The sequence below is a fragment of the Pinus tabuliformis genome, chromosome 7 (genome assembly GCF_031772625.1).
Source record: "Pinus tabuliformis cultivar Carrire ecotype Pingquan chromosome 7, CPIR1, whole genome shotgun sequence".
Lineage (NCBI taxonomy): Eukaryota > Viridiplantae > Streptophyta > Pinopsida > Pinales > Pinaceae > Pinus > Pinus tabuliformis.
The window spans coordinates 1,364,460,036-1,364,487,551 of NC_142293.1; positions in this window are offsets into that span (position 1 = coordinate 1,364,460,036).

A 27,516-nucleotide genomic window follows, 5' to 3' on the forward strand; every position below is an offset into this window, starting at 1 on the left:
AAGGGTCATCATACTTAATCCAATCTTTGAAAAGTAAGGGAAATACACTAATCAACCTTTGGACCTTTTTTTTGTCATCCTTAAGGTAGGGAACAAACCTCAACAACTCCAGAAATTTGGTCATGTACTCATCATCTATCATGGAACCCATCTTGAGCTAAAAAAATTCCTTGGCCTTTCTATCATAATATATCTCAGATAGGTAATTATTCTTGAAGATTGTTTCAAACTCATTCCAAATCATCTCCTCTTCCTTGATGCCTCTAACGTTCTTAATATCTTCCCACCAGATATTTTCTTTTCCCTAGAGATTTAAGGTAGCTATCTTGGATTTCGTGTTTTCTGAATAATCATGCAACCTGAAGAACTTCTTCATCCCAAGTTTCCATACTTCTACATCTTCTGATTTCCTCACTTCCCCATCAAAAATATGAGGCTTGGCTTTCTTGAACTCCTCTGGAAAGTACCCCCTCTCACTCCTCCTATAAGGATGCTAATAGTGATGATGATGATGTCTCTCAGAATCAGAGCTAGAATGGAATCCATGAGTTCTATCCCACCTTTTAGGCATATCAAGGTTCTTCCACCTTTGACTGTATCATCCATGTCCATCTTGTACCATTTACGAGAATTGCTTCCATCTACACCATTAGTCTTTTCTTCCTATCCATTGCTGACCCCCAGTTGCCCCTGATTATGCAAATTTGAAAGGCTATGAAGAATCACTGCATTAACCTCAGATTTATTTCCTAAGCTCTAGCAAGCCTTTCTTGTGCCTCAAAAAACCATTCATTGTCTGCCTTGCAGCTCACAATTTCTGCGTCCAAGCTTCTTAATGTGTTTGCCAAACCAACGACATTTCCCTCTACCAACTGCTCAGCTGATCTCTCACATCCTATGAATGCCTCTTCCAGCATATACAAAGAGTCATATGAATTGTACTCAACTATTTTTCTCTTCATCTCTTAACCTTCTTATTTCATGCAGTATGCCATTATTAGATATGTAAAACATAATAAAAAACATACCTAAAGGTATCTTAGGATATAAAATTGCATTTGTATAGGCCAATCCAAATTAGAATGATACAAAATAACAAGCATACCAGCTTATACATGGATATCATAACCATAACAATAAATAGATAACATGCATGCATGATAAACATACAAACAATTAACATGTATGCATAACAATTTGCATTTACCGTGAGGTCCAGTGCTGCAACCTTGCTCTGATACCACCCTGTAACCACCCCATCCCACATTTACCCACTTTTACAAGTTCTCCAGGTAAGCACGAGCTAAGAGTTACTATGACATGACCCAACATCCAAGTTTCAATTATGGAAGTGTGGTCTACTAACTAGAAAATTACTAAAACCTCTTACGGACATCATATCACCAAGGTGTCAGACCACAACCCTTGGTGATAAAATAAAACTTCTTTTTAACTGAGCTCATAGCCCAGGTGTACACATAAGACATTGTGAGTGTGGCTGGAAGGCCGTAACCGCATAGAAATGCCTCCCTCCATGTGGTTGCAGTCGAAATTTCCTAGTTCCATGCACACAACCATGAAATGAGTGCCACATTTTGAGGGCTAACCTATAGACCACTACCCAGAACAACCAAATTTTTTTCCAGAATCAAGTTTAAGGTGATAAAAAGTCTATATGATAAGTATCTAGGCTAGATCTTGCTCTAAATTTTCCAAAAACATGAGAACATTTCGTCAAACACATGGTAAACATAGTAACTACATGTCATGAATGCATATCTATTTAATATCTCCTTAACTTCATCAAGGAATCATCAAGAAGGCTCAATTCCCTCTCAAACTAGTTATAACAACACTAGTTAGCCCATGCATTCATAAAAAAATTCAATAACTTATCAAATCATGAATAGGGTCCATAACAAAAGCGCATCATTTAACCATGCATATAACTGACATTTAACTAGAATAAATCCATGACAAACTAGTCATAAAATCACCATAATAATCAACACATGTTCTCATTGATCACAATAATAAATTAACTCATATTAAAATATGCAAATGCAAACTAAATCAGGGACTTCCTCTTACCACCAGACCATAGATTAGGTTGAATCAAATCTCTCTTTTAGGTAATCACCATCATGCCATATTCCAAGCATGAATGTGGGATCCCTGGGATAAATTAGAACAGAACCAACCAGGGCTTCTAAAGGCCAAACCACCTCAACCCAAAACCATAGTGGTTTCACCTAAATTGGTCCAGAAATCACTAACACCAAAAAATCTTTGATGCCTCCAAATTTCTTTACCATATCCAAAGGAATTTTCTTGTCTTCACCCATCCTTCAAGGGTTCCAAGAGAAATTCCATCTCCACCCTTAACCCTTGGGAATTTTCCGAGACCACCTCACTAGGATCCAAAGTCTACCGACCATCCAAAGTTTAAACCAAGAAACGAACCCACAACACCATGACTATCCAGGAAATGGCAAGGTAAAGCTAAAAACCACTGTCAATCTAGGAAAATCCCATGTCAATGACAACAAAGCAACCAAATAACCAAATGCATGTACCATGCATCCAAATCTCAACAATGAAATCCCACATGCAATCTGCTACTTGCAATGTATTTCTGTTGTATCTCTTCTTCCAACCTTTTCCTTATGCTCCCTTTCTTTCCTTTGCTTGTCCTTTGCTTACTTGTGTCCAGTTGCTTCCTCTCTCTTCTCTTAGAGCTCGATTTTTGAAAGTGATCAAAGCTTGAATTGACAAAAAGTTGTGAACAATTTCTCTGATGCCTTTTTATCATTGATGTCTAGTCTCTTCCTTTAATTTTTCCTTTTTCTTTCATTTTCCCCTATTTTCTCTCTAATTTCCCTTGCATGCATATTTTTGTCTCTTCATCTCCATTTTATCCTATTTTTCTTTATTTCTCATATTAAGTTTCCATTTATTCCCTCTTTCCTTTGCTAATTTCCATATCCATTAATTAACCACAAGTGATGCCCACTATAGTGTTTTTCCCTCCATTCATGTTGGAATACGTGTCCCTTGACCTTGGTATTATTTTATTTGCAAGTAAAATCAACCCGGTGTTGTCACACACTCCAACTAATACGAGTATTGCAACTCCTTCCATAAAGTTCCTCAAACGGGCTCATCTTTATAGATTCTTGGTGCCCATTTTTGTAGGAAAACTATACAAGTGGAAGTTACTCTTCTCACTTCCTTGGTCAGTGCATTACATACATCCTCAACATGCCTTCGAGGATTCCTTTTGTCCTCTTTGTTCTCCTATCCATCTGTGGATGATAAGCTATACTGAAAGCCAATTCAATCCCTAAGCATGCAAAACACTCCATCCAAAACTTTGAAGTGAACTTGGCATTTATGTCTGAGATAATATTCTTGGGAACTTTGTGTAGTATTATGATTTATTTCATGAATACTTGTGCCACTTCAATGGATGAATTGGTGGTTTTGACTGCCACAAAATGAGCCACCTTGCTCAACTTCTCAATCGCCACCATAATGGCATCATGTTGTTTGGAGGTTCTTGGAAAACCAATAATGAAATACATGGAGATCACTTCACACTTCCATCCAGGAATGGGAATGGGATGAAATAAGGCTATTGGATGTTTACATTCAACCTTCACTTCGTGGAATTCTATGCATTTGGAAAAAAATTAGCCACTTGAGCCAGAGGAGTTCTGGGATGGGTGACCTCCTGGGAAGTCCTGGTTACCGGGTGCAAGCCCCGGAAGTGATGATTGATGCTATGTGATTCGTTCTCCACATTTCACTAGTTTCAATCCCACTTCTTCACCCCTGTGAGCATCACCCGATGCAATGAGTGCTAAGTGAACTATTCAAAAATCATGAGAAATTAGTCACTTTACGACTACCTCTCATGGAAATGGTCATACTTTGAATGACTTACTTAACGCAGTTGAATCCCAAAAATGATATCTAATATAATGCACTGCGAAAATCCCCCATACTTAAATATAGCCACTTCCTTCTTTATATTAGGCCAATAATAAAAAATCTTGATGACCATGAGAGTCTTTTGGTATCTTGGATGTACAGAAATGGCTTAACATGGAAATCTTTCATTATAAGCCTCTTTAAGTCTTCATTGTTTGGCACATAAATTTTGTTCTTGAATCTAATAAGACCATCATCCACAAGGTGATATTATTCATCCTTATCATCCTCACTACCTTGTCATAGCCTCTATTTTCGTTTCCTTTTATATATTTGATTTCAAAATCAAATTCACTGAGCATGGCTAGCCATCATGCTTGCCTTGCATTTATCTTGGGCTATTCAAATAAATATTTCAACCCTCCATGATCAATCATTAGGCTGAATTTTATGCTAATAAGGTAGTGTCTCCACATCTTTAGTCCATGGATGATGGCAACTAATTCTAGATCACGAGTTAAATAATTTTTCTCATGTTCATTTAGTTTGCGAGACTCATAACACACCACTTGACCTTCCTGCATCAACACTCCATCTAATCCTTCCTTGCAGGAATATGTGCACATGATAAAATCCTTTTCATGATCTACTATCCTTAATACCGGTGCATTGGTCAACAACTGCTTCAATTGATCAAATCTTCTATAGTAGCATGCAATTCCGATGAAGGACCTAACTTCAACCACATTTCTAGGTGTTGGCCATTCCATGATAGCCTTAACCTTCTTTGGGTCAACTTCTACCCTCCTCCCTTGAGACAATGTGTCCCAAGGAATGAATGTGGTTGGAAGAAATTGTATTTACTAAGATTTTCATAAAGACTATGTTCTCTTAGTAGTTGAAATATTTCTTCCAAGTGCTCTTCATGCTCCTCCTTAGTCCTTGTATAAACCAAAGTGTCATCCACGAAGACTATGACAAACTTATACAAATAAGTGCACAATACATTGTTCATAAGGCACATAAAGGTTGTAGGTGCATTGGTAAGTCCAAAGCGCACTTGACAAATTCATAATCCCCATACCTCATTCTGAAAGTTGTTTTGTGGATTTCCTCATCTTTTATATCCACATGATGATAGCTTGAACTTAAATAAGTCTTGGAGAAGAGTGTTTCTCCCCTTAGCCAATTGAACAAATCATCAATTTGTGGCAATGGATATCTATTCTTGATGGTCACTTTATTTAACTATATATAATTTATGCATAATATGAGTGTACCATATTTATTCTTTACGAACATGACTGGTGCTTCCCATGGAGAGACACTCGACCTTATATAGCCCTTATCCAACATTTCCTTAAGCTATAATTTTAGTACCACCAGTTCTGGTGTACTCATCCTGTATGGTGCTTGGATGCTGGGGCTACTCTTGGCATCAATTCATGGAGAAGTCCACCTCTCTGTGAGGAGTTAATCTAGGAAATTATGTTGGAAATATGTATGCATACTGTTGCAACACAAGATATTGCTTCAATAGTTTCTCTCTTCTTCTTTAGTGTTGCTAGTTGCTTTTTCATTGTTGGAAACGTGTACAACAAATAAATGACATTGTTTCCTATTGTTTCTCTTGGATTTCATGGATGTGATCAGCCTTACTAAAGTAGGATTTCTCTTCCCTTGCAATATCCTTCTTTCTGCACGCTCATCTAGGCACTCAATTTATTTTTCAAAACAATCAACTTTGGTTTCATGTGCATACAACTAATCCATGCCTAACAACATGTATGCACCTAATGGTAACACATTGAGGATTTCCATTGTTGGAATCCCATTTAATTCAATTGGGAAAGCCTTTACCCAATGTTCAAACTTTTTCTTTATTTCCATGGTTAATTGAACTAGCCAGGATTCCTCATGTGGTTCTTGGTTCAATTGGCATCATTCCACAAGCATTGGGCTAACATAGTTATAATTAGAACTAGGGTCAATAAAAAATAATTTTTTTTACTGCAAATCTTAACTTCCATCTCAATTATGGAAGTTTGATAATCTACTTATCGATTTTCTAGTTCTGTATAGATCACAAGCATACCACGTGCCACAAATACTACAATCTTCGCTTCCTCTGCGTTGTACATTTTCGGGCCAACATGCTTGCGTTGTGGGAAATTTTGTCGCAAATGATTTTCGCCACATGTCCAACACTTATACAGACCCTTCCCTTAAATCTTGGATCCTTCTTTAGCTAAACGATCCCTGCCTTCAGTGTTGAGCCTTCATTGAATCTCTTGGGTGGTAGGGACAAAATTTGATTCCTTAATCGTTTTCTTCCTTTTCCCCTTGAATTTTGAATTGCTTTTTGACATCCATTCATATTTGAATTCTAGCCTGCACTTGGATTAAGCATGTAAATGTTTTAAATTTTTAATGGCATTGCTCAATGTATGAGGCTCATGGATCTCAATTCAATCTTTGAATGATAGAGATATCCCATTCATAAACCTATGAACTTTTTCCTTATCTTTAAGATATGACACCTACCTTAGCAATGCCAAGAACTTGGTGACATATTCTTCATCTAAAATTTGTCCTATTTTGAGCTCATAAAATTATTTCGCTTTGTTGTCTAATTAGATGTTAGACTAATATTTTTCTCTAAAGAAATTTTCAAATTCATTCAAACTCAAACCCTCCTCATTTATGCCTTTGACATTCTCTAGATATTCCCACCATATGTCTATTTTTCCTTTCAAGATGTAGGTGACTACTCTTGCTTTCATATTCTTAGAATAGTTATGGATATTGAAGAACTTCTTCATTCCAAGAAGCCAAGCTTCTACATCCCAAGAAGCCAAGCTTCTACATCTTCAGGGTTCCTCATCTCTCCATTAAATGTGGGTGGCTTGACCCTCTTAAATTATTCTGGCATATAGTCCCTTTCTGTAGAAATTGTGGTATAGATTTGCAACTGCTCATGAAGTTTTAATCAAAATCACAAGACACAAACCTACTCTACTGCTATGCGGAAGTTAATTCACAATTTAGAACAAAAATGCTAGACATGCAATAAGAAATCACATACATGAAAATAGTATTTTTTCCAAGGAAATCAAACTGATAAGAACCCTAACGCCTGCTTGCATTAATACGATGAATATGGATGTATTACAATTTCTTTGCTCAACTGAGCACAACCTGCAAGTGCATAACCTATCTCTATGCTTACTAAGAAGCTTTGACCTGTACTTGTTCAATTTCTGCCTCTACTTGAGCCCCAATTTTCTTACACAATTCTTGAGGAAATATGATCCTATTCTTTAGGAATTTCCCCCTATTTTCTTGCGCAATTCCTCTGGGTTGATCACCTGACCAATATAATGAACTATACACTCACTCTAGTATATAATTAATTATACACTACATTGGAATCTCCACCACAACTAGGAAACTCATATTCTTTACATGCATGAGCTAATTATTAGCTTATTGATCAATTAACTAGATGATCTCTGAGTTAGACTAATGTCCCACTACTTAACTGACCACCAACTAGTTCTATTAACAATTAGAACTAGTTTAACTGATTACAACTGAAATTAACTCAACCTAGGCTTATAAAATTTAGGAATCACTACATACAACTGAAATTCATGTCTCTAACTCAAATTAATTGAGTGAAAAGAGCCATGTCACCTCAGTTAAGTTCTCCAAGTTGTCTATTGACGTGGAATTTCATTTTTTCTCAATTTAATCAAGGAAAAATCAAATTAAGAATCTCTTGTTGCATTTTTCAACACTTTCCTTTTTTCTATGATGGTGATGGTGAGGACGACGATGACATATCCTCGCAGTAGCACTAGAATGTGCATTACCATGGTGTCCATGAGTTCCAGTTGTTCTTCTATGGTACTTAGTGGTGCATTCCCCCTCAGTGTCTTCACTTTCCCTTTTGTTCCTCTTCTTAAACCTATTACCAATTGCCCCATTTATTCTCTCTTCTTAAGGAAAAGGGCTCCGCTTGACTCTATGACTAGCCCCCAACTCATACTACCTCTACCTTTGCAAATCAGAGAGGCTTTGTACTATGAATGCATTTACCTCGACTTGCTTTTCTTGAGCCCATACTAGCCTCTCATTATCTTCCTTGAAACTCCTAATTGATGGCCCTCCAAATTAGACATAAATTAAGACCCATCTAACCTTTCCTAGGCACATAAAGGCTATATAAAATCTCTCCTTATACACTTAATAATGTTTTTTTAGCTTTAATATGTTCATTGGGAAGGTTTAGAGATAATTTCGTAATTGTGTGATCTAAAATGGATCTAACGTAGACTTTTAAGTCTATGAATTTTCCTCACAGAGGAAAAATGAAAGTCAAAGGATGCTCTTGGAAATAGTCTCATTGCATAGATCTCTTCATTCTGAATCTGACGCAATTTGAATGGGATAAAATGGACTTCAGATGAAGAAGTTATGTAAAAAGAGGATTGCCCATTATCCTTAGAAAAGGAGGCAAATCCTTATAAAAATGGACTTAAAGGCTCATTGAGGGAAATCACATTGGAAGAGGTTAAAGAGAGGACTTAAGCGGAGATGGAAGGGCTTCCCGATTGCGACCTCTGACATATCACATCAAAGGTAGGCCTTAATACGATATCGGATCCCCGGACAGAGCGACTTGCGATTGCGATGGATTGACGATCGGCGATTAGCGATCGAGATCGCAACCAATACAAAGAGCCGTTACAAATGCGATATGCCGATGAGCGATATGCGATAAGCACCGATCAATGATCAGGTGATCAGGTTATCGGAGGAGCAGAGACACAGTTCATTGGGCTGATGCGATTTGCAATGTGTGATATCGGTGATCAGAGATTAGGGTCGCAACAATACAAAGGGCCAATGCACATGTGATGGGGCTAATAACGATATGCGATGCGCCAATATCGGAGATCAGCGATCAGGGATCGGTGGATCCGTAATATAAAGGGTCATTGACATATGCGATTGCGATTTGCAATCAGGGCACAAACCCGATAGGCTTATAAGCATGATTTCATATCATTTGAAATTCAGATTTACGAGATTTCTTTGTATTCCACTGTGTATTGGGTTTTTGGCCATACGCAATGCGATTGCGATAGAATTACAGACCCAAGAGAATTATGGGGGCAATTCTATATTATTTGAGTTCTGGAAAAACGCTCCATGATGGGTTTTCATCAGTTTTCCTGTGTATTGCATTATGTGTTCGAATGCCGGATTTCTGTAAGAGGAAGGTCAAACAGTTGAGTTTCCTGTGCTCGCTGGTTCATTTCAATGGGACACTGATTCTTTTGGGAAAACGCGTGGTTTTCCATGATGGAGGATTGTAACCAAATGGTTACAAATACACAAAGAACGCAGTTGACAGGGATTCACTGGGGAGGCCGCGAGAAAGCCCAGGCAGAGTAATGCATAGAGGACACTCGTGCGATGTTGGGGAATCCATTGCCAAGGCACAATGAATGTGCAGGTGCCGAGAGAGAGAGAGAGCTCGGAGAAGCTCAGAGAGAACAGAGAAGGCTCGGTTGCTGAGTGTGTGCACAGAGACAGCTCGGAGAAGCCTAGAGTTGTTGGAACACTGAGGAATCCAAAGGGAAATCTCAGTGTATGCCATAAGGGTTAGACTACCGAGTGAAGAAGAGGCTTAGAGAAGCTCGACATAGCCACTAGAGGTTGGAAGGAAGAGCCAGAGCACTGACAGAGGCATAGCCACCATAGGTTGGAGGCAGAGCCACAGAGCCAGAGGGTTCAATGGACTTCTACAAGCCATGAAGTTGTAACGAAGTTTAGAACAACAAAGAGATCAAATGATCAAGCTGTCGTTGGTGTCTGATGTGTGTTGAAGATAGAAGAAGGAATTTTAGATACAGTAAAAGAATTCTGAGGGAGTTGGTGCAAGCCAGGAGCTCAAGATAGCCTGGAGCGCTGATTGAAGGAATCTATTCCAGAGAAGCCTAGATCTGTCTGCAGAGTATGGACAGCCAACGGGATAAGATGGTATTCTAAGCCCATTGGTGCAGTTTTAAACCAATGGAGTTGAGTGTGGAACTTGTAAAAGAAGCATTACAATAATCCCAAAGAGCCTAGTCAAGTTGATTAGAGATCAAGGAGACGTAGCCCAAGATATCAGGGTGAACTCCTAATTATATTGTTGTCTTATGCATTTGTTTATTTGCTGCATTTTTCTGTTATGTGTGTTTATATATCAGTCATAAGAAAATAAACTTAAGGCAAAAAAGCAGTTAAAGGCAAACACAAGCATACACCTATTTCAAGTGCTTATTTCTGCGAATTATCAATCATAAGCATAGATCTTGGAAATTATTTAAGCTTTGGAGTGGGAGAGGTTCTTGTGAGCTGACAAGAAGCCTTTAGCACCCCATTTTAGATCAAGTGGTATCAAAGTATCAGGTTGATTAACCCCACCTTCAAAGAAGGTTATATCAGAGCATCAGGTTGATTAGCACCACCTTCAAAGAAGGTTATATCAGAGCTGGTTATATCAGAGCAAGTTATACCAAAGCAAGTGGTATCATGATGCTTGATTGATCAAAGCAAAATGCTTGATTGACAGAGCAATATATATGCTTGTTTGACTTTAAAGGTGTTTAAATAGTCAAGGATTGATTGTTTGATTGTTTGTAAATTGAATGTTGTTTGAGTTTGCAAAGGTTCAGGGAAAGCTGCTGTTAGCTAAGTCCAGGAGAGGACAAGAAGGAAGAAGGGCTGAAGTCATTCTTCTTATCCCAAAGGACCTCAAAGCAATCATTGAAGCACAAGAGGTTTGTTGCAAAAGGTTGCTTGAATAATCTCTTTGTTAAATATTGTTTGAAGTTTTTTTGTTTAGTCTGATAATGACAACTTCTACAAGTGAGTCCTCAATTTCTTCTTTCTTCACAAGAGTCTTTGATGAAGACATGAAGCAAGACTTGCTCATCATGATGGATATGGTGAAAGAAATGTATGAGGATGGAAGGAAGAGCATCATACTTAGAGAGCAGTTGAATTCCATGAAGGAAGAGAAGCAGTTGCTTTCTGACAAATTGCAGGAAATGGAGAGGCAACTTCATATTGCAAATATGAACCTAAAAAGGATGCATGAGTTGGAGACACAGCTCCTTGTTGCCAAAGAAGCCTTAGTCAAGTATCAGCTTGAAGAAGAGGTAAATAATTCCAGTTTGTCTTCAATTTCCTCTAAGAATGTTTATATTGGTTCTTTTGAAAAACATACGAGAGGCGTAGGTTCCAAGTTAATGTCCAAAATAGGCTATGAAGGAAAAGGCTTGGGCAAACATGCACAGGGTATTGTTGAGCCAATAATGGTTGAGGAAAGGCCTAAGTATTTGGGTCTTGGTTATGGAAAGTCTTATGGAGAAAGTTCCAAAGCTGCAATGAAGACCAGTGAAACGGCTCCAAGAAGGAGTTTCATTGCAGGTCTTCTACCCCAAAAGTGTAAAGATTGTATTCTTGGGGAATGCAATAGTGTGAAGCATACTTTGCAGAAAGAAGGTGTATATCAGCATGCACTTGAACCAGAGAGTTGTGGAAAGTCTGAAAGCAATGAAGAGATTGATGGTGTTCCATAGGGAGCTACTTCTTCATTCAATTCACCTCCTCATGAAGGCAATAAAGGTGAAAAAGAAAGGTATAAATCTAGTTCTAATCATATTCCTTTTGATTATGTTAAGCATGATAAATTTCCATCTAAGCATGGGAAAAGAATTGCATGTTCCTTTTGTGGTTTGGTTAACCTTAATGTTTCTAGATGTTGGAAGAGAATGGCCACATACATGAAACTTTTGAAGGAAGAGAAGCAAAGGGCAAAAGGTCCATTGGACAAGGCAAATCATGCTGTCAAGAGGATGCACATGTGTTGCACTTATTGTGATAAGAAGGAAATATTGCTGCAAAATGTTGGACTCTGAATCCAATAATGCTTCCACAAAACTTGAAGAGGGTGGAAAGAAAGAATGGCAGGAATGGAAAGGAAGTTTACATAAATGATGTGTAGACAAAGGAAGGACCTTTGAAATGGATTGGTAAGAAATGGTTAGAATTCTTATCCAATTAAGTACGCATGTCTATTGATATAATGCATCTATTTGCATTTCTTTGTTAATAGAATGCAAGTTGCAGGTTTTTACCAAGAAGGTGAATGGAAAAGTTGAGTAGGAGACTCACTTTATTGCTGCAACATTATATTTCATTTCATCTTCGAAAGTACAGTGTGCTTAAGCGAAAGTTGAAGGATGAAATGCATGCATGAAAATGATGTGCATGAACACAGGGATGTTGATGATTTCCTTGTATTTGAACATGTATGTGTAATTAACTTGAAGGGCTAATTGCTTTGTTTTAAGCATGCATGTAATGTAATATTGACTAGGGAAAAGTTGATTTGGTCTCCAAGGTGGAGATACTGATGAAGTGTTTCATCTTTGAAAAATAATCCTAAAGTTCTTTTTCTATATGCTTGACTTGAAGGGTCATTTGTTTTTAAAGGCATGTTTTGTTGGCTTGTTATCTAGTCAATCATTTGTATGAAGATGTAAAGACATGGGGGTATTCACAAGATGTGAAATCTGTTTCTTTTGATGAAGCAGGAGTTTAGGACATCTAGTTGTTGTCTGTAATCCTGTTTTTGTTAACGATTGTTGTTGACAGTATGTCAAACATGTACAAATGAAAATTTTGTGAAGCAGATGTAACTTCACATTGGTTTGAGCCACCTTGGATCAATGATCAAGATAGAGAAGTTCAAACTATCTTCTGTAACCTTCTCAGTAGGAGTTCTGCAGGAAGTTAAGGAGGAAGACAGTCCTTCCCAGGAGGACAAGCACATCCAGGAAAGGAGTGTTCAGAGGCTTTGGTTCAGAGGCACTATGCAAGGAAAGTGTATGGAGGCTGAAAGAAGAGGGTCAGGTACTCTCATTTACTGTTCAGATTAGTATATCAGTCATTTGGAGTCCAAAAGATTTTTAGTGGGAAGGCGTGATCCAAAATGGATCTAACATAGACTTCTAAGTCTATGAATTTTCCTCACAGAGGAAAAATGAAATTCAAAGTATGCTCTTGGAAATAGTCTCATTGCATATATTTCCCATTATCCTTAGAAAAGGAGGCAAATCCTTATAAAAATGAACTTAAAGGTTCATTGAAGGAAATCACATTGGAATAGGTTAAAGGGAGGACTTAAGTGGAGATGAAAGGACTCCTCGATTGCGACCTCCGACATATCACATCGGAGGTAGGCCTTCACGCAATATCGGAGTCTCGGACATAGCGACTTGTGATTGCGATGGATCGGCGATCGTGATCGCAACCAATACAAAGGGCCATTAAAAATGCGATATGCGATAAGCACCGATCGACGATTAGAGGAGCAGAGACATATTTCATTGGGCCGATGCGATATGCGATGTGTGATATCGGCGATCGAGATCACGACAATACAAAGGGCCAATGCACATGCGATGGGGCGATAGCGATATGCGATGCACCGATATCAGCGATCGGTGATCGACGATCTGTGGATCCCCAATATAAAGGGCTGTTGACATATGCGATTGCGATTTGCGATCAGGGCATAGTCTTGATAGGCTTATAAGCGCGATTTCATATCATTTGAAATCCAGATTTACAGGATTTCTTTGTATTTTCCCGTGTATTGGGTTTTTGGCCATACGCAATGCGATTGTGATATACGATACAATGATAGATCCAAGAGGATTATGGGGGCGATTCTATATTATTTGAGTTCCGGAAAAACACCCCATGATGGGTTTTCATTAGTTTTCCTGTGTATTGTGTTACATGTTTGAACGTGAGATTTCTTCAGGAGGAAGGCCGAACAGTTGGGTTTCCTATGTCCGCCAGTTCATTTCAATGGGACACTGATTCTTTTGGGAAAACGCATGGTTTTCCATGATGGAGGACTGTAACGAAATGGTTGCAAATACACAGAGAACGCAGTTGACAAGGATTCGTTGGGGAGGCCGCGAGAAAGCCCAGGCAGAGTAATGAAAAGAGGACACTCGTGCAATGATGTGGAATCCATTGCCAAGGCACAATGAATGCGTAGGTGCCGAGAGAGAGAGAGAGCTCGAAGAAGCTCAAAGAGCACAGATAAAGCTCGGTTTCTGAGTGTGTGCACAGAGACAGCTCGGAGAAGCCCAGAGCTGTTGGAATGCTGAGGAATCCAAAGGGAAAGCTCAGTGTATGCCAGAGGAGTTAGATTGCCGAGTGAAGAAGAGGCTCGGAGAAGCTTGACATAGCCACGAGAGGTTGGAAGGCAGAGCTAGAGCATTGACAGAGGCATAGCCACTAGAGGTTGGAGGCAGAGCCGCAGAGCCAGAGGGCTCAATGGACTTCTACAAGCCATGAAGTTGTAATGAAGTTCAGAACAACAAAGAGATCAAATGATCAAGCTGTTGTTGGTGCCTGATGTGTGCTAAAGATAGAAGAAGGAATTCCAGAGACAGTAAAAGAATTCTAAAGGAGTTGGTGCAAGCCAGGAGCTCAAGATAGCTCAGAGCGCTGATTGAAGAAATCTAGTCCAGAGAAGCCTAGATCTGTCTGCAAAGTATGGAAAGCTAGCGGGATAAGATGGTATTCTAAACTCATTGGTGCAATTGTAAACCAATGGATTTGAGTGTGGAACTTGTAAAATAAGTATTACCATAATCCCAAAGAGCCTAGTCGAGTTGATTAGAGCTCAAGGAGACGTAGCCCAAGATATCAAGGTGAACTCCTAATTATATTGTTGTCTTATGTATTTGTTTATTTGCTACATTTTTTTTTTATGTGTGTTTATTTATCAGTCATAAGCAAATAAACTTAAGGCAACAAAGTAGTTAAAGGAAAACATAAGCATACACCTATTTCAAGTGCTTATTTCCACAAATTATCAATCATAAGCATAGATCTTGGAAATTGTTTAAGCTTTGGAGTGGGAGAGGTTCTTGTAAGCTAACAATAAGCCTTTAGTGCCCCATTTTAGATCATTGTGCCTAATATTATTTATTTTTGTAGAATATTGGGAAGATTATGAAGATTTAGAGGATGATATAATTTAGGGACTTGCTCCCTGCTACAGAAGGACCAATATTGGATAATAAATGAATATGATATTATGAAATTATTGCACAGATTCTGGAGCTCTAGTGATTGAGAAAATCTAGGAATGTGTTCCCTGCCATTTAATGCAGTTTCCTAGTGTTGGGAACCAGATCCACTATTTGAGGGGATTTGGAGGGGAAAGCTTCCTCATTTCAAGGATAATTCTTCCTCATCACTTTGTATAAGTACCAATTCAAATTTTACTCTAGAGGCATGTATTTCTTAGTCTTCTTGTGGAGAAAACTTGTTATTTAGCAGCTTCACTTTCATTTCTAACATGGATTTACGTGAATTGATTCAAATAATGAAGTTTGGTGCAATTTTTAGCTTCTAAAGTTTGGTTTCCTTCATAGGAATTTGAGTATCCTTGGGCTTGGCCATCCCAAGAGCCTTAGATCCCTCTTGTACAATGTCTTTATTCCCTTTGAATGTCTTTTTCACTTGCACCTCTTATTTATGCATTTACTATTCATGCTTCTTTTGTTGTAGGTCATATTCGTTAAATGATTGAAGTGAGTTCTTTTGAAGGTTTTTTAAAGATTCACAAACATGATTCATCCTTAAAATAAATTTGAAAATCAATATGCATTATTGAGCTACTTGGATTGGTTTACTAGTTCACAAATCTAGAATTTCTGGAAGTCCCTTGTAGCAAAATAGTAGTAATGTTTTTCTATTTTTTATAACGTGTTAATGAACTTAATTTTAGTTTATTCCACTTGTATTGGGTCATAAAAAAATTCAAGTTAATAAAATTTCTCACGCCATATCATTTTCACTTGATTAGGTTAGACATTTGGTAGGTTAACTAGCTCACTAGTTCTTGAATTTCCAATTTTTGGAGTAGTAATTTTCTTCTATTTTTTAACACGTGTTAACAGGGGTATTTTGGAGCAATTCCACTTGGAATGGAGTCATAAGAAATCCTAATTAATAAAAAAAATTCCCATCCCATTTTAATTTGTTTATTTGGGAATTTGGCAAGTTATATCACTCCTGTAGAAAAACAGGGCCTAGTGTAGCACTCCTGTAGCACGCGTAAACTTGACCAGATCTATTCCAAAAGCTTGGTTTTTGTCTCTAAGGATTGAATCATCACCCCTAGGCTATGAATATGTGATTGAGTAAGACCAAAAGACCTCTTAAGCCTTGCCTCTTCTCCATTGAAATTCACTTCTGCAGATTGGATTAGTGGACAAATTCATGACTTGAAGAGCATAATGATGATTTTCATGATTAGTTAATGAAGCACCTTGTGAACTCTATTGAAAAAATATATCTTGAATGTAGTGATTGAAGAAAGATTTCAATTTGTTTCATACATCTTAAGCTATGGTTTTCATTTCCAACATTGCTATCTCTATTGCATAGACTAGGCTTCCTTTTGATGTACCATTCACACTCTACAAATATGTTAATGTTTACATTTCTACAAATAAGATTAAAATATACATTCATGCAAAGTAGAATAGCCTTCCATTTTTGTAAAAGTAACTAGAATTTCCTCTCTGCAAAAGTAATTATGCTTCCTGCCTGCAAATAGACTAACATTTCCATCTGCAATTAGTTTAGACTTGGATTTCATGGCATTCACTTCATTAAATCAGATCAACGAAAGAGGGAAACATTGCATTTTGCACATATAGTGCCGACACTTCTTAAGTTTGTATGAACCCCAAGTTGATAACTTAATTTGGTAGCCTTGGGAGTTGCAACATCCTTGTTGCAATACTGGGGCTTATCACTTCTGGAGTTGTTACTAAGGAGGTGTCAAAGTATGCATTATTTTCTTCCATAGTTGATTCATTTCTTTTACTTTCTGCAAAAACACACAGAAAAATTTCATTAGGAATATTCCATTGGAAGAATAGAAAATTTCATTGCATTATCATTCTTATTCAATATTCTTTTTATAAAAACAACAAAATACTTATCCAACACCAAACCCCCCCATTTGACCATGTGGTGCAGTAAGAACCACATCACCTTCCAATTTTGCATGTAGAAGAAGAAGAGGTGGTAGACAAGGTAGAACAAATGTATGGAGATGATGACAATGAATAAAATCCTCTTGGATTTCCTATTAAATATATTGATGTTAGTGTGAATATGAAGAACATCCCTCCATATTCCTTCCGAACTTCCATAGTATGAGGTCAGAGGCTCGAGAAACCTTTCTCTTTGAATTTGAAATCCTTTTTAGATCTTATGGTTACTAAATAAATACTCAAAAATTGAGTTTGGTTCTAGAAACATTGAAGGATAGAGCTCTTAAATGGTTCATTAGTTTAAGGACTAATTAATAAGATCATGGAATGATATGCAAAAGATATTTCTAGAAAAATATAAAAATCATGATCTTAAAGAAGAAATCCTAAATATAACTAGAAGATATAATTGGAGAAAAGTAGAAGATTTGAAAGGAACAGAAAAAGAAGAAAATGAAAAATGATCTAGATGAGCAAGCGAACCAAGGGCATAAAAACCATATTGAGGATTGGTTACAGAAAATCAACAATATGGAGCATCACTCTATTCTTCAACAATGCCTGATATCATTAAAGTCAAAGAATTTGGTCTCTAATATTCAGGTACATGTCAAATAGTATGCTTCAAGCCTACACATGAGTTTATCTGTCATCTTGTTATGCACATGGGTCCATTGGAAGTATTCCTACACTTAAAAGAGCTTTGTCTTTTTTCAAGTAGAGTAGGATAGAAAAAGAAATAAAAAATGCAAAAAGAGATAGAAAAAATAAAAAGAATAAAATCTTAGGTGAAAACCTCTTTTTAGGTGCTTGAGATTGGCTCACTCATTGAAAACCTCCTTGAGGCGGTCAGTGGGTTGGAAAAAAAGAAGGAAAAAAGGGGAAATATCCTGGGTGAAAACCTCACTTGAGGCATCTAAGAAAACCTACTAGTTGAAAACCTCATTGAGGCAGCTAATAGGCATAAGGGAAAAAAAAAGAAAAGAAATAAAAAATTAAAAGAAAAAAGTATTTTCTCCATGTATCTATCTCTTATGAATGCAGGTGCTCTTCAACCTTGCAATCAAGAAGAACAATTTAGCACCAAAAGAAAAAAATTGATCAAAAACCTAGTCAAAGGAAGTCAAACTTGGGCTTTCTCCTCCTTTTCCCATATGCTCCAACAGGACCAAGGTCATGTAAATACATCACCCTCATCCATTTCCAGCATGCAACCATCATTTCCAAGCCTTTCCCATCCATTTCCCTCATTGTCCTAAAATGCTACAGGAAGGTTCTGTTTTGCTACACGAGGCCAAAAAACACAAGGCAAAAATTGTTTTTACCATATCTTGAAAACCATGCATCCATTAGCTAAGATGTTTCATGGGGAGATGCATATGGATGATGGTAACATTCTCAAGGAATTTCAACGAATTCCAATGCACAATTTTCGAGAAATTTACCTCCATCACTCACAATCATTTTAATTTTTTCTCGCAATTCGTGCATTCATTGGCCAAGACTTTCTATGGAGATATGCATAAAGATGATGGAAACATTCTCACCAAATTTTAGGTCAATACAATATACCAGTTGAGAGATATGGATAAAACAATTCTGCTACAAGAGTGTTTCAGAATTGCTACAGGAGTTGCCAGAATTGCTATAGGAGCATGATTGGCATGGAAAAATGGTCAAGATCTTATTTTTTTCATCTAGGAACAAGAGGATGGGTCCACCATAGCCTCATCATTCATTTTCCACACCACTTGGCCTCTTCTCCACTCTCATTTTCACTTCTTCTTCCATCCCTTCCACCATAAAAAAGGCCTTTGATCCTTGTCAATAGATTACTCATGAATTATTAGTATTTTTAAAGGTATAGTGATCCGAGTTGACTCAACTCCCAGATTTAACCAAGATATTTTACTTTTGTGAGGTGATTAGAATTGCAATTAAAATAGCATAAAGGAACATAAACACATGTTGTAAAGAAGAAGTAACATGACAATCATGACAACAAGTACATCCCACGAATGATTCCGCGTCACATCAAGCAGGAATCATGAAACAAGTAAGAAAACAAGATCCCACATCAAACATCAAACAAGTATCTATGCAGAACAATGCATCTCATAGCAAAAAGAAGTACATGAACATATTGTATATACCTCACATCCTGGGGCCATCTAAAGAAAAGGATGTCAAACTGCTGAAGTTGGCTGTACCATCAGTCTCGCAGCGTCGAATCTCATGGAAGTGACCACTCGCACATCGAATGTTGACACCTGCACTCCACTTTGAAAAATGGCCGAAAAGTGAAATGAGAAAATGGAAAATTTGAATGCACCATCATATTTGTGGCGTCGAATAGGGTAAAGTTGACTGTCAAATTTCTGAATTCTGAGAAAGTGAAAATCTGGGGCTTAAGGAATCTTTTAGATTCCTCCTAGATTCCTCAAAGATTCCCTCATCCAGGTTGTCTGAAAATGGTATCAGAGAGGTCTTTGCATGGATGTGAACTGCAAGCATGAACAATGGAACATGTAGTGACAGAGGATGAAATAGCGATGTACGAGACCATGCTCAAAATTTCCCAAAGGGTGGAAATAATGTATGAAGCTCTACAAAAAGAGATAGAGGAAGAGGAGTGATTGCAGCTTCAGTTGCAAGGCATGGAAGAGGCCCTGGAAGAACTGAAGAAAAACAACCAAAGTCTTCAAACAGATAACACTGAATTGAAGATGCTTGTACATGAAGAGAAAGAGGAGAAACATATTTTGCTACAACAGCTGCAAGCAAAGGATGAGGCCTTGGAAAAGCTGCAGTGTGACCCATGTGAGGTAAAACGTAATTCTTTGAATTCATGTATGTGTCCTGATGATGATTTCACTCATTTTGAAAATCATACCATAGGAATTGGCTCCAAACTGTTGAAGAGAATGGGGTATGAAGGAAAAGGCTTGGGCATTAATGGCCAAGGCATTGTCAACCCCATCAAAGTAGAAGAATTACCTCGTCAGGCAAGACTTGGGTATGTCAGGAAATAAGTTGGGGAATCTGCCAAGACAAATAGTGAAACACCAACAATAGATGTGTTGGAAATAATACTGAGAGGGGGGGTGAATTAGTCTTATCAGATCAATAATTTAATTTTCAAAACTGATTTGTATATGCTACTTTAGCTCAGTGAAATAGCATGTATACGCAACTATACTTAAATGAATCCAGCGTATATGCAGAGATCTTTTGATTTACCAAAATTATCATGTATTGAACCTTAATCAGTATATCAGGAATTCATTAGACAGTGCAGTAAAAGAAAAATAAAGCATCACACATAAGCAACACATATGAACACCAAGATATAAGATGGAAACTCAATGTGGGTGAAAACCACTTGCTACCGTCATCTCTGTCTTCTTTCAATAATAAGAAAATTCTGTTTAAAATTTTTGTACTGGTGCAGTCTTATACTAGTACGCAGGCTTCTACCTACAAAAGGCTACAACCTTCTCTCATTCTCCAGCTTCTACTGGAAGGGAGCTACAACCCACTAGCTCTTGTACTAGCCGATATGTTTTATAGTACGTAGGCGCCGACCTACAGAAGGCTACGACCTTATTTCTTCCTTTAGGGACCTCATTTCATAAATTTTCAGATTGGATCCATCAACAACATCATTCAATCATCAAACATATATCCATCAACCTATCTCCTTTTGAACCAAACATAACCGAATTAATCAATCACTCATCAATCTGATCATTCATAATGCTGTCACCAAAATATAGTAGCCATAACCTAGAACACTGCAACAACAAACAGAAGCAACTAAAACATATTTTATAAGGTATACGCTACTTCCATGTGTCTAACCTACATGTATACGCGCTTTCCTCAAATCCAATCAGCATATATATCTGCAAATATAAATTCAGAATTCTGCAGCTATTCCAGACTTTAGTTATACCCAGATCATATCATTTACAGAATAATATATGCGTCAGAATTCAGATTTAGAATATAAATGAGCAAAAACACCTAATGATAATTCTTTTTCGCCAACTGATCCCGATCTAACATTAGATATGATCGCTCATCATCAGCTAAGGTTCATCCTTGGTTCAGATCCAGTAATGCACCATAACCTAATAACCTGCATACTAGATCTCACACTTCATCATATATTCAACACATGCACACATTGGCCTAATGATCTTCTCCTCCTCTTATAGTTTTAGACCTTTCTCAATACCATGGACCAAAACCACTTAGGACCAATACCTTGGACCAAATGCCTAGGGTCAATACCTCAGACCAGATACCTTGGATCAATACCATGGACCATATACTTTGGACCAAAAATTTAGTTTTCCACGGTATACGCGCTTTTCCTTCCGTGAAAGTGTATGTGTACATATACGCGACTTGTACACAGTGAACCTGTGTGTATACGTAGCTTGGTCAATGGTGAACCTGCGTATGCCTCTCTTTCTTCATTATGTGAAGACTGATCTGTAATTCTTTGTTGTTTACCTGCTATATTGTGATCTTTCATTTGAGTGAGTTACCTTCTAAACTGATTCCTTGAAGCTTCCCTGAATTTCATCACATTTGTAAACACTACTGTCATGCATTCTGTCACATCTGATATCTCTTCTGTAGATTCATCTAGTTACCATATACAAGTGAGTTGTTTTGCTACAAGTGGGTTGCCATCAAGTACGATACATACATCATAATGCCAACAATCTCCCCCTTTGGACTTGATGGCAACAACCACACCAAGTAACTCTCCCCCTTTGACATCAAGGGCAAAGGGTCATGCTCCCCTTGAGTGCATGCTGAATTCTCTGATACGCTTAAGTGTGCTGATTGAGCTCCCATGATCGAGTCCATGCTCCCCCTGAGCATAAGAAAAGCCTGCAAAAAGATTTTCTAAAAGAAGAACATGACTCTATACATACATCACAAATGACCTTCCTATCACCAATGACTCATACATACATCCATCTCCAAACCAAGTGGGGATATACGAAATTTGACTCATTCGCCCAACCAAGTGGTGATATATCGATTGTTTATACATGTCAAAAACAAGAAACATTACATCATCCATCCCATGCATAGTGGGGTTGCAAATAAGGTCTTTTCATGACCGTTACATTAAAAGATATACATGACATATATGACAGAGACCAAATATCTTAAACAAGACCATGATAGTCATCAACAACTATCATATGATCTGCACCATCAACAGCATATGTCAACAACATCCAGACCAACAATCCATATATGTCCATTATTAGTTCCCAAAATATCATCCACCATGTTCTCCCACTGAACCTGTTCCACCTGTTCACTTTCAGATCTAATCATTGCATATGTCAGTAAGAGATATCAAAGCATCATCATCAATCAGATATACATCAAGTTATCAACAACTTTATGAGGACCAATATATTTCCACATGTTATCAGCAGATTGAAACCATCATCAAACAGAGCAGATAATTGACAAAACCATAGCAAACCCCTTTTTTCTGAGTCTGGCCCACTGCTTTTCTTTAAACCAACATATACGCGACTGTGCCCACAGAAACCTGCGTATGTACGCGACTACGCTTTATGAAACTTGTGTATAACCACCTTTCTCTAAAGAAAATAGGTTTTAACAGCAGGATGATGCAACAACTACTCCCAACTTTTGCTTGAGATATTCAAATGTCTCTCTGGGCAGTGGTTTAGTGAATATATCAGCAACCTGTTCTTTGGAGGGAACATACTCCAATTTGACCTTTTGTTCAAGCACTTTTTCACGTAGAAAATGATATTTGATGGGTATGTGCTTGGTATTGAAGTGCATGACTAGATTCTTTGAAATACTGATGGCACTTGTATTATCACATAGAATGGAGATGGGTGGAGTACATGTGATCTGAATGTCTTGCAAGGTTTGCATCATCCAAAGTAGTTGTGTGTAGCAAGATGCAGCAGCCACGTATTCTGCTTCAGCTATAGATAATGCAATTCAACTTTGTTTCTTGCTCAACCAAGAAACTAACCTGGAACCCATATAGAATGCATCACCACTAGTGCTTTTTCTATCATCAATACTTCCTGCCCAATTTGCATATGTATATGCATGAAGTGTAAGATCTATCTCTAGGATACCATAAACCAAATTTATGTGTTCCTTGAAGATATTTGAAAATCCTTTTGACTGCCTGAAGGTGTGATTCCTTTGGATTTGCTTGGAATCTTCCAACTATTCCCACTGCATGCATGATGTCCAGTCGGGTACCTGTTAGATAAAGCAGACTGCCAATCATGGATCTGTAAGTTGGTTGATGTACTGCTGCTGATTCATCATTTGAGCTAAGACTGCATCTTGTTACCATTGGGGTACATACTGGTTTAGAATCTTCCATGTCGTACTTTTTCAGGATCTGTTTGAGATATTTGGTTTGTGAGAGAAAAATACCATCTTTATTTTGTTGAACTTGTAGACCAAGAAAATAGGTAAGCTCACCAAGCAAGGACATTTCAAATTCTTTTTGCATTACTAAAGCAAAATTCTGACTCATGGATTCTTCATTGCTACCAAAAATGATATCATCAACATACACAACAATTATTAGCAATTTATTAGTGTCCATCTTTGTATATATATTTGAAAAACCCTGTTGGTGGAGATATTTGTCAAGATGGTAATACCAGGCCCTTGGAGCCTGTTTTAGACCATAAAGAGCCTTTCTGAGTTTGCATACAAGTTTTGCATCATTTCCAAGAATGAATCCTTCTAGTTGTTCAATATAGACTTCTTCTTCTAAGTCTCCATTAAGAAAGGCAGATTTTACATCCATTTGGTATACTTTGAATTTTTGAAAAATAGAAAGAGAAAGAAACATTCTTATGGCTTCAAGTCTGGCAACAGGTGCAAAATTTTCTTCAAAATCTATACCTTCTTGTTGAGCATATCCTTTGCAAATGAGTCTGGCCTTGTTTCTGATAACTTCTCCATTTTCGTTCAGCTTGTTTTTGAATATCCATTTGGTTCCTATGATATTCTTATCGTGAGGTCTAGGAACTAATTCCAAAGTATTATTCTTTTCAATTTTCTCAAGTACTTCATTCATGGCCTTGACCCAACATTCATCTTTGCATGCTTCATTTACAATTTGAGGTTCAATGGAAGATAGTAATGCTAGATAGCTTGAGGCTTCGGCAATAGTTCTTCTTGTCTGCACACCTGCCCCTTTTTCCCCTAGAATTTGAGTTTTTGGATGTTTTTTATGAACATACCTAGACAGAGTCTTTTCTTATATCGTTATCTCTTCTTCTGGTACTTCATTGATTTCTTCTTCAGAATTTGTGTGATTTGATGTGGGAAAATGATCCTCATCTTCTTCATTGTCATAATCTTTGGTTTTTATCTGTTTTGGATTTTGCATGCTTCATCAACCACAACATCAATACTTTCAATAATTTTCCCAAGTCTTTTATTATAACATTTATATCCTTTACTTCGGGAAGAGTAGCCAAGAAGAATACCTTCATTTGCTCTGGGTTCTAACTTACCAAGTTTTTCATCAGTCCTTTTGATGTAACATTTGCTTCCAAAAACTTTGAAGTATTTTACAATAAGAGTCTTACCATACCAAAGTTCATGTGGAGTTTGAGTGTTGTTTACCCGAACACTTTCTTGGTTGAGAATAGTGACGACAAAGAATGCAGCTTCACCCCAGAAGGTTGCAGGAGTTCTAGATTCATCTAGCATAGCACGAGCCATTTGTTGAACAGTTCTATTCATCCTTTCTACCACTCCATTTTGCTGAGGAGTCCTTTTAGTGGAGAATTGCCTTTTTATTCCATGTTGTTCATAAAAGTCAAAGAATTCATCCGAGGTAAATTCCCCTCCTCGATCAGATCTGAGGCATTTTATTTTTCGATCTAATTCATTTTCAACCAAAGCTTTGAAGGCTTTGAACTTTTCAAATGCTTCATATTTATGCTTTAGAAGACCTATTCAACACATTCTGGAAAAATCATCAAATAATAATATAAAGTATTCTTCTCCACGAGGTGACTTTTTCCTTGATGGTCCACATAAATTAGTATGAACAAGTTCAAGAGGCTTACTAGCTGACCCTTCCTTTTTGATGAAGTGAGATCTGGTTTTCTTACCGAATTGACACGATTTGCATATAGTATTTTCAGGAATGTTGATATCTGGAAGATCATGAACAACCTGGAATCTGCATGCATTTCTTATTTGAGAAAAACTTAGATGTACTAATCTTCTGTGCCATAGCCAGTTTTAATCATTTTTTCTTAGATAGCACTATTGTTGTCCTCCCTTGAGTATGTATAGGTTATTTGGATTTCTTGTACCTTTGATCACGGTTTCTCCTGTATCAAGCTCACGAACAACACATCCATTTGATCGAAACACTACTTCATTTCCTTGATCACACATTTGACTCACACTCAACAAGTTATGCTTTAAGCCATCAACATACATAACATTCCCATCTTTAACCTTTTCTTTCAAGAAAACAGAGCCTTTACCTTTTATGACAGTAGGAGTGTCGTTTCCAAATGAGACACTCTTTTCCTTTTCTAAGGCATTATATGAGTGTAGTTTTTCTTTGTCACCTATCATGTGTTTTGAGCATCCACTGTTGATGTACCATTGGTTTTCTTATCCTTCTGCATACAAGGCTATACCATATATTTCTGTTTGCGGTTCTTTCTTTCTCCATATTTTGGGATTTAATGGAGTTTTCTCCTTTTGAGATATTTTTCGAAATTTACTCCTGCATTCATATTCTTCATGGCCAAAGTTTTTACAGATTGAGCATTCTATTTCATTTTCAAGAAGAGAAAAGTTATTATAGGAACTTTTCTTGATCCCTGTCACATTCCTTTGATTTCGTGCTTCTCTATTCATGATGGTTTTGTAAGCAACACATTGAGCAACTTTGTGTCCAAAATTATGACATGAGAAACATTGACCATTAAAGAAGTTCATGCGATTATCGAATCTACTGACCTGGTGATTGTAGTTTCTATTGATATTTATATTTGAAGCAAATTGAGTACGATTTACCTAAGGTTGATTGTGGCTTCTGTTCATCCTTGAATTAAATTGAGCCTGATTTACTTGGTGATCTGCTTTATGCCTTTGTTGACGATTGTCAAACTGTTCACTGCTCTTTGTTGCATCAAGATAGCTTTTAGTGGAGGTTGACGACTTCTGTGGTTGAGATGCTTCTTTAGTATATCCAAGACCTGTCTTTATCAGAGGAGAACACTGCACTTTGATAATTTCATTTAAGGTTTCTAATCCTTTAGAAAATCTAAGATTGAGAGCTTTTGTTTTCTCAAGATCCTTTCTTAGACCCACAATTTCACAGTCTAGTTTTTCATTGTGTTTTTCTCTTTCAGCAAGTTGGTATGTCAAGGTATCAATAATCGTATTCTTTTCTTCTAAATAGATTTTGAGTTTAGAGATTTCTTCATAAAGGTCATCTTCATCTAAAGCATCCAAAAAATCGTCATCTTCATAAGCCATCAGAAGTCTATAGTTATTACTATTTTCATCTTCATCACTGTTTGATAAACCATCGCTATCTTCATGAGCATAGTAGCTCTTTTTACTTGCACTTTGTTTTCTATTTCATTTTGCAGATTCCTTCCCTTTATCATATTTATCTTTATGAGGACATTTGGTAGCCTAATGACTGACTCTACCACAGGCAAAACATTTGAAAGGTAGTTTACCTCTGAATCTTCCAAAACCTCGTTGAAACTTCTTGACAAATTTTGCTTCCTCTTCTTCCTCTGAAATATGTCCTGATTCATTGAGTTCTTCTTTTCTTTTTGCTGAAGCTTTAAATTTGGCTTCTCTCATATCTGATGGTCCTCCTTTTCTCATCTCAAAGGTAGTTAAGATTCCGTGAAGTTGTGTCATAGTAATAGTCTGTAGATCCTGCTTTTCTTTTATGGCAGATACTTTTGATTCAAATTTAGCAGATAAGGATCTTAATTTTTTTTAACTAAGGTAACTTCCTTTATCTCTTCACCCAGATTCTTCATGCAATTAACAACCTCATCTATACGTAAGAAGTAACTAGCTATACTTTCATCATTGTGCATCTTGAGAGTTTCATATTGAATTCTGAGAGTTTGTAGTTTAGCAAGTTTTACCTGAGAGTCTCCTTCGTAGCTTATAATGATTTTGTCCCATATTTCTTTGGCTGATTTGAGCTGCATAACTTTGACAAACTTTGATTGTGATAGAATTCCAAATAATGTATTGACAACCTTGGCATTGGTTTCATATTGCTTTTTACCTGCCGTATCTGTAGGAATTGCTGATGGAAATGTATATCCTCCTTCCACGATTTCCCAGACATATGTTCCAAGAGATT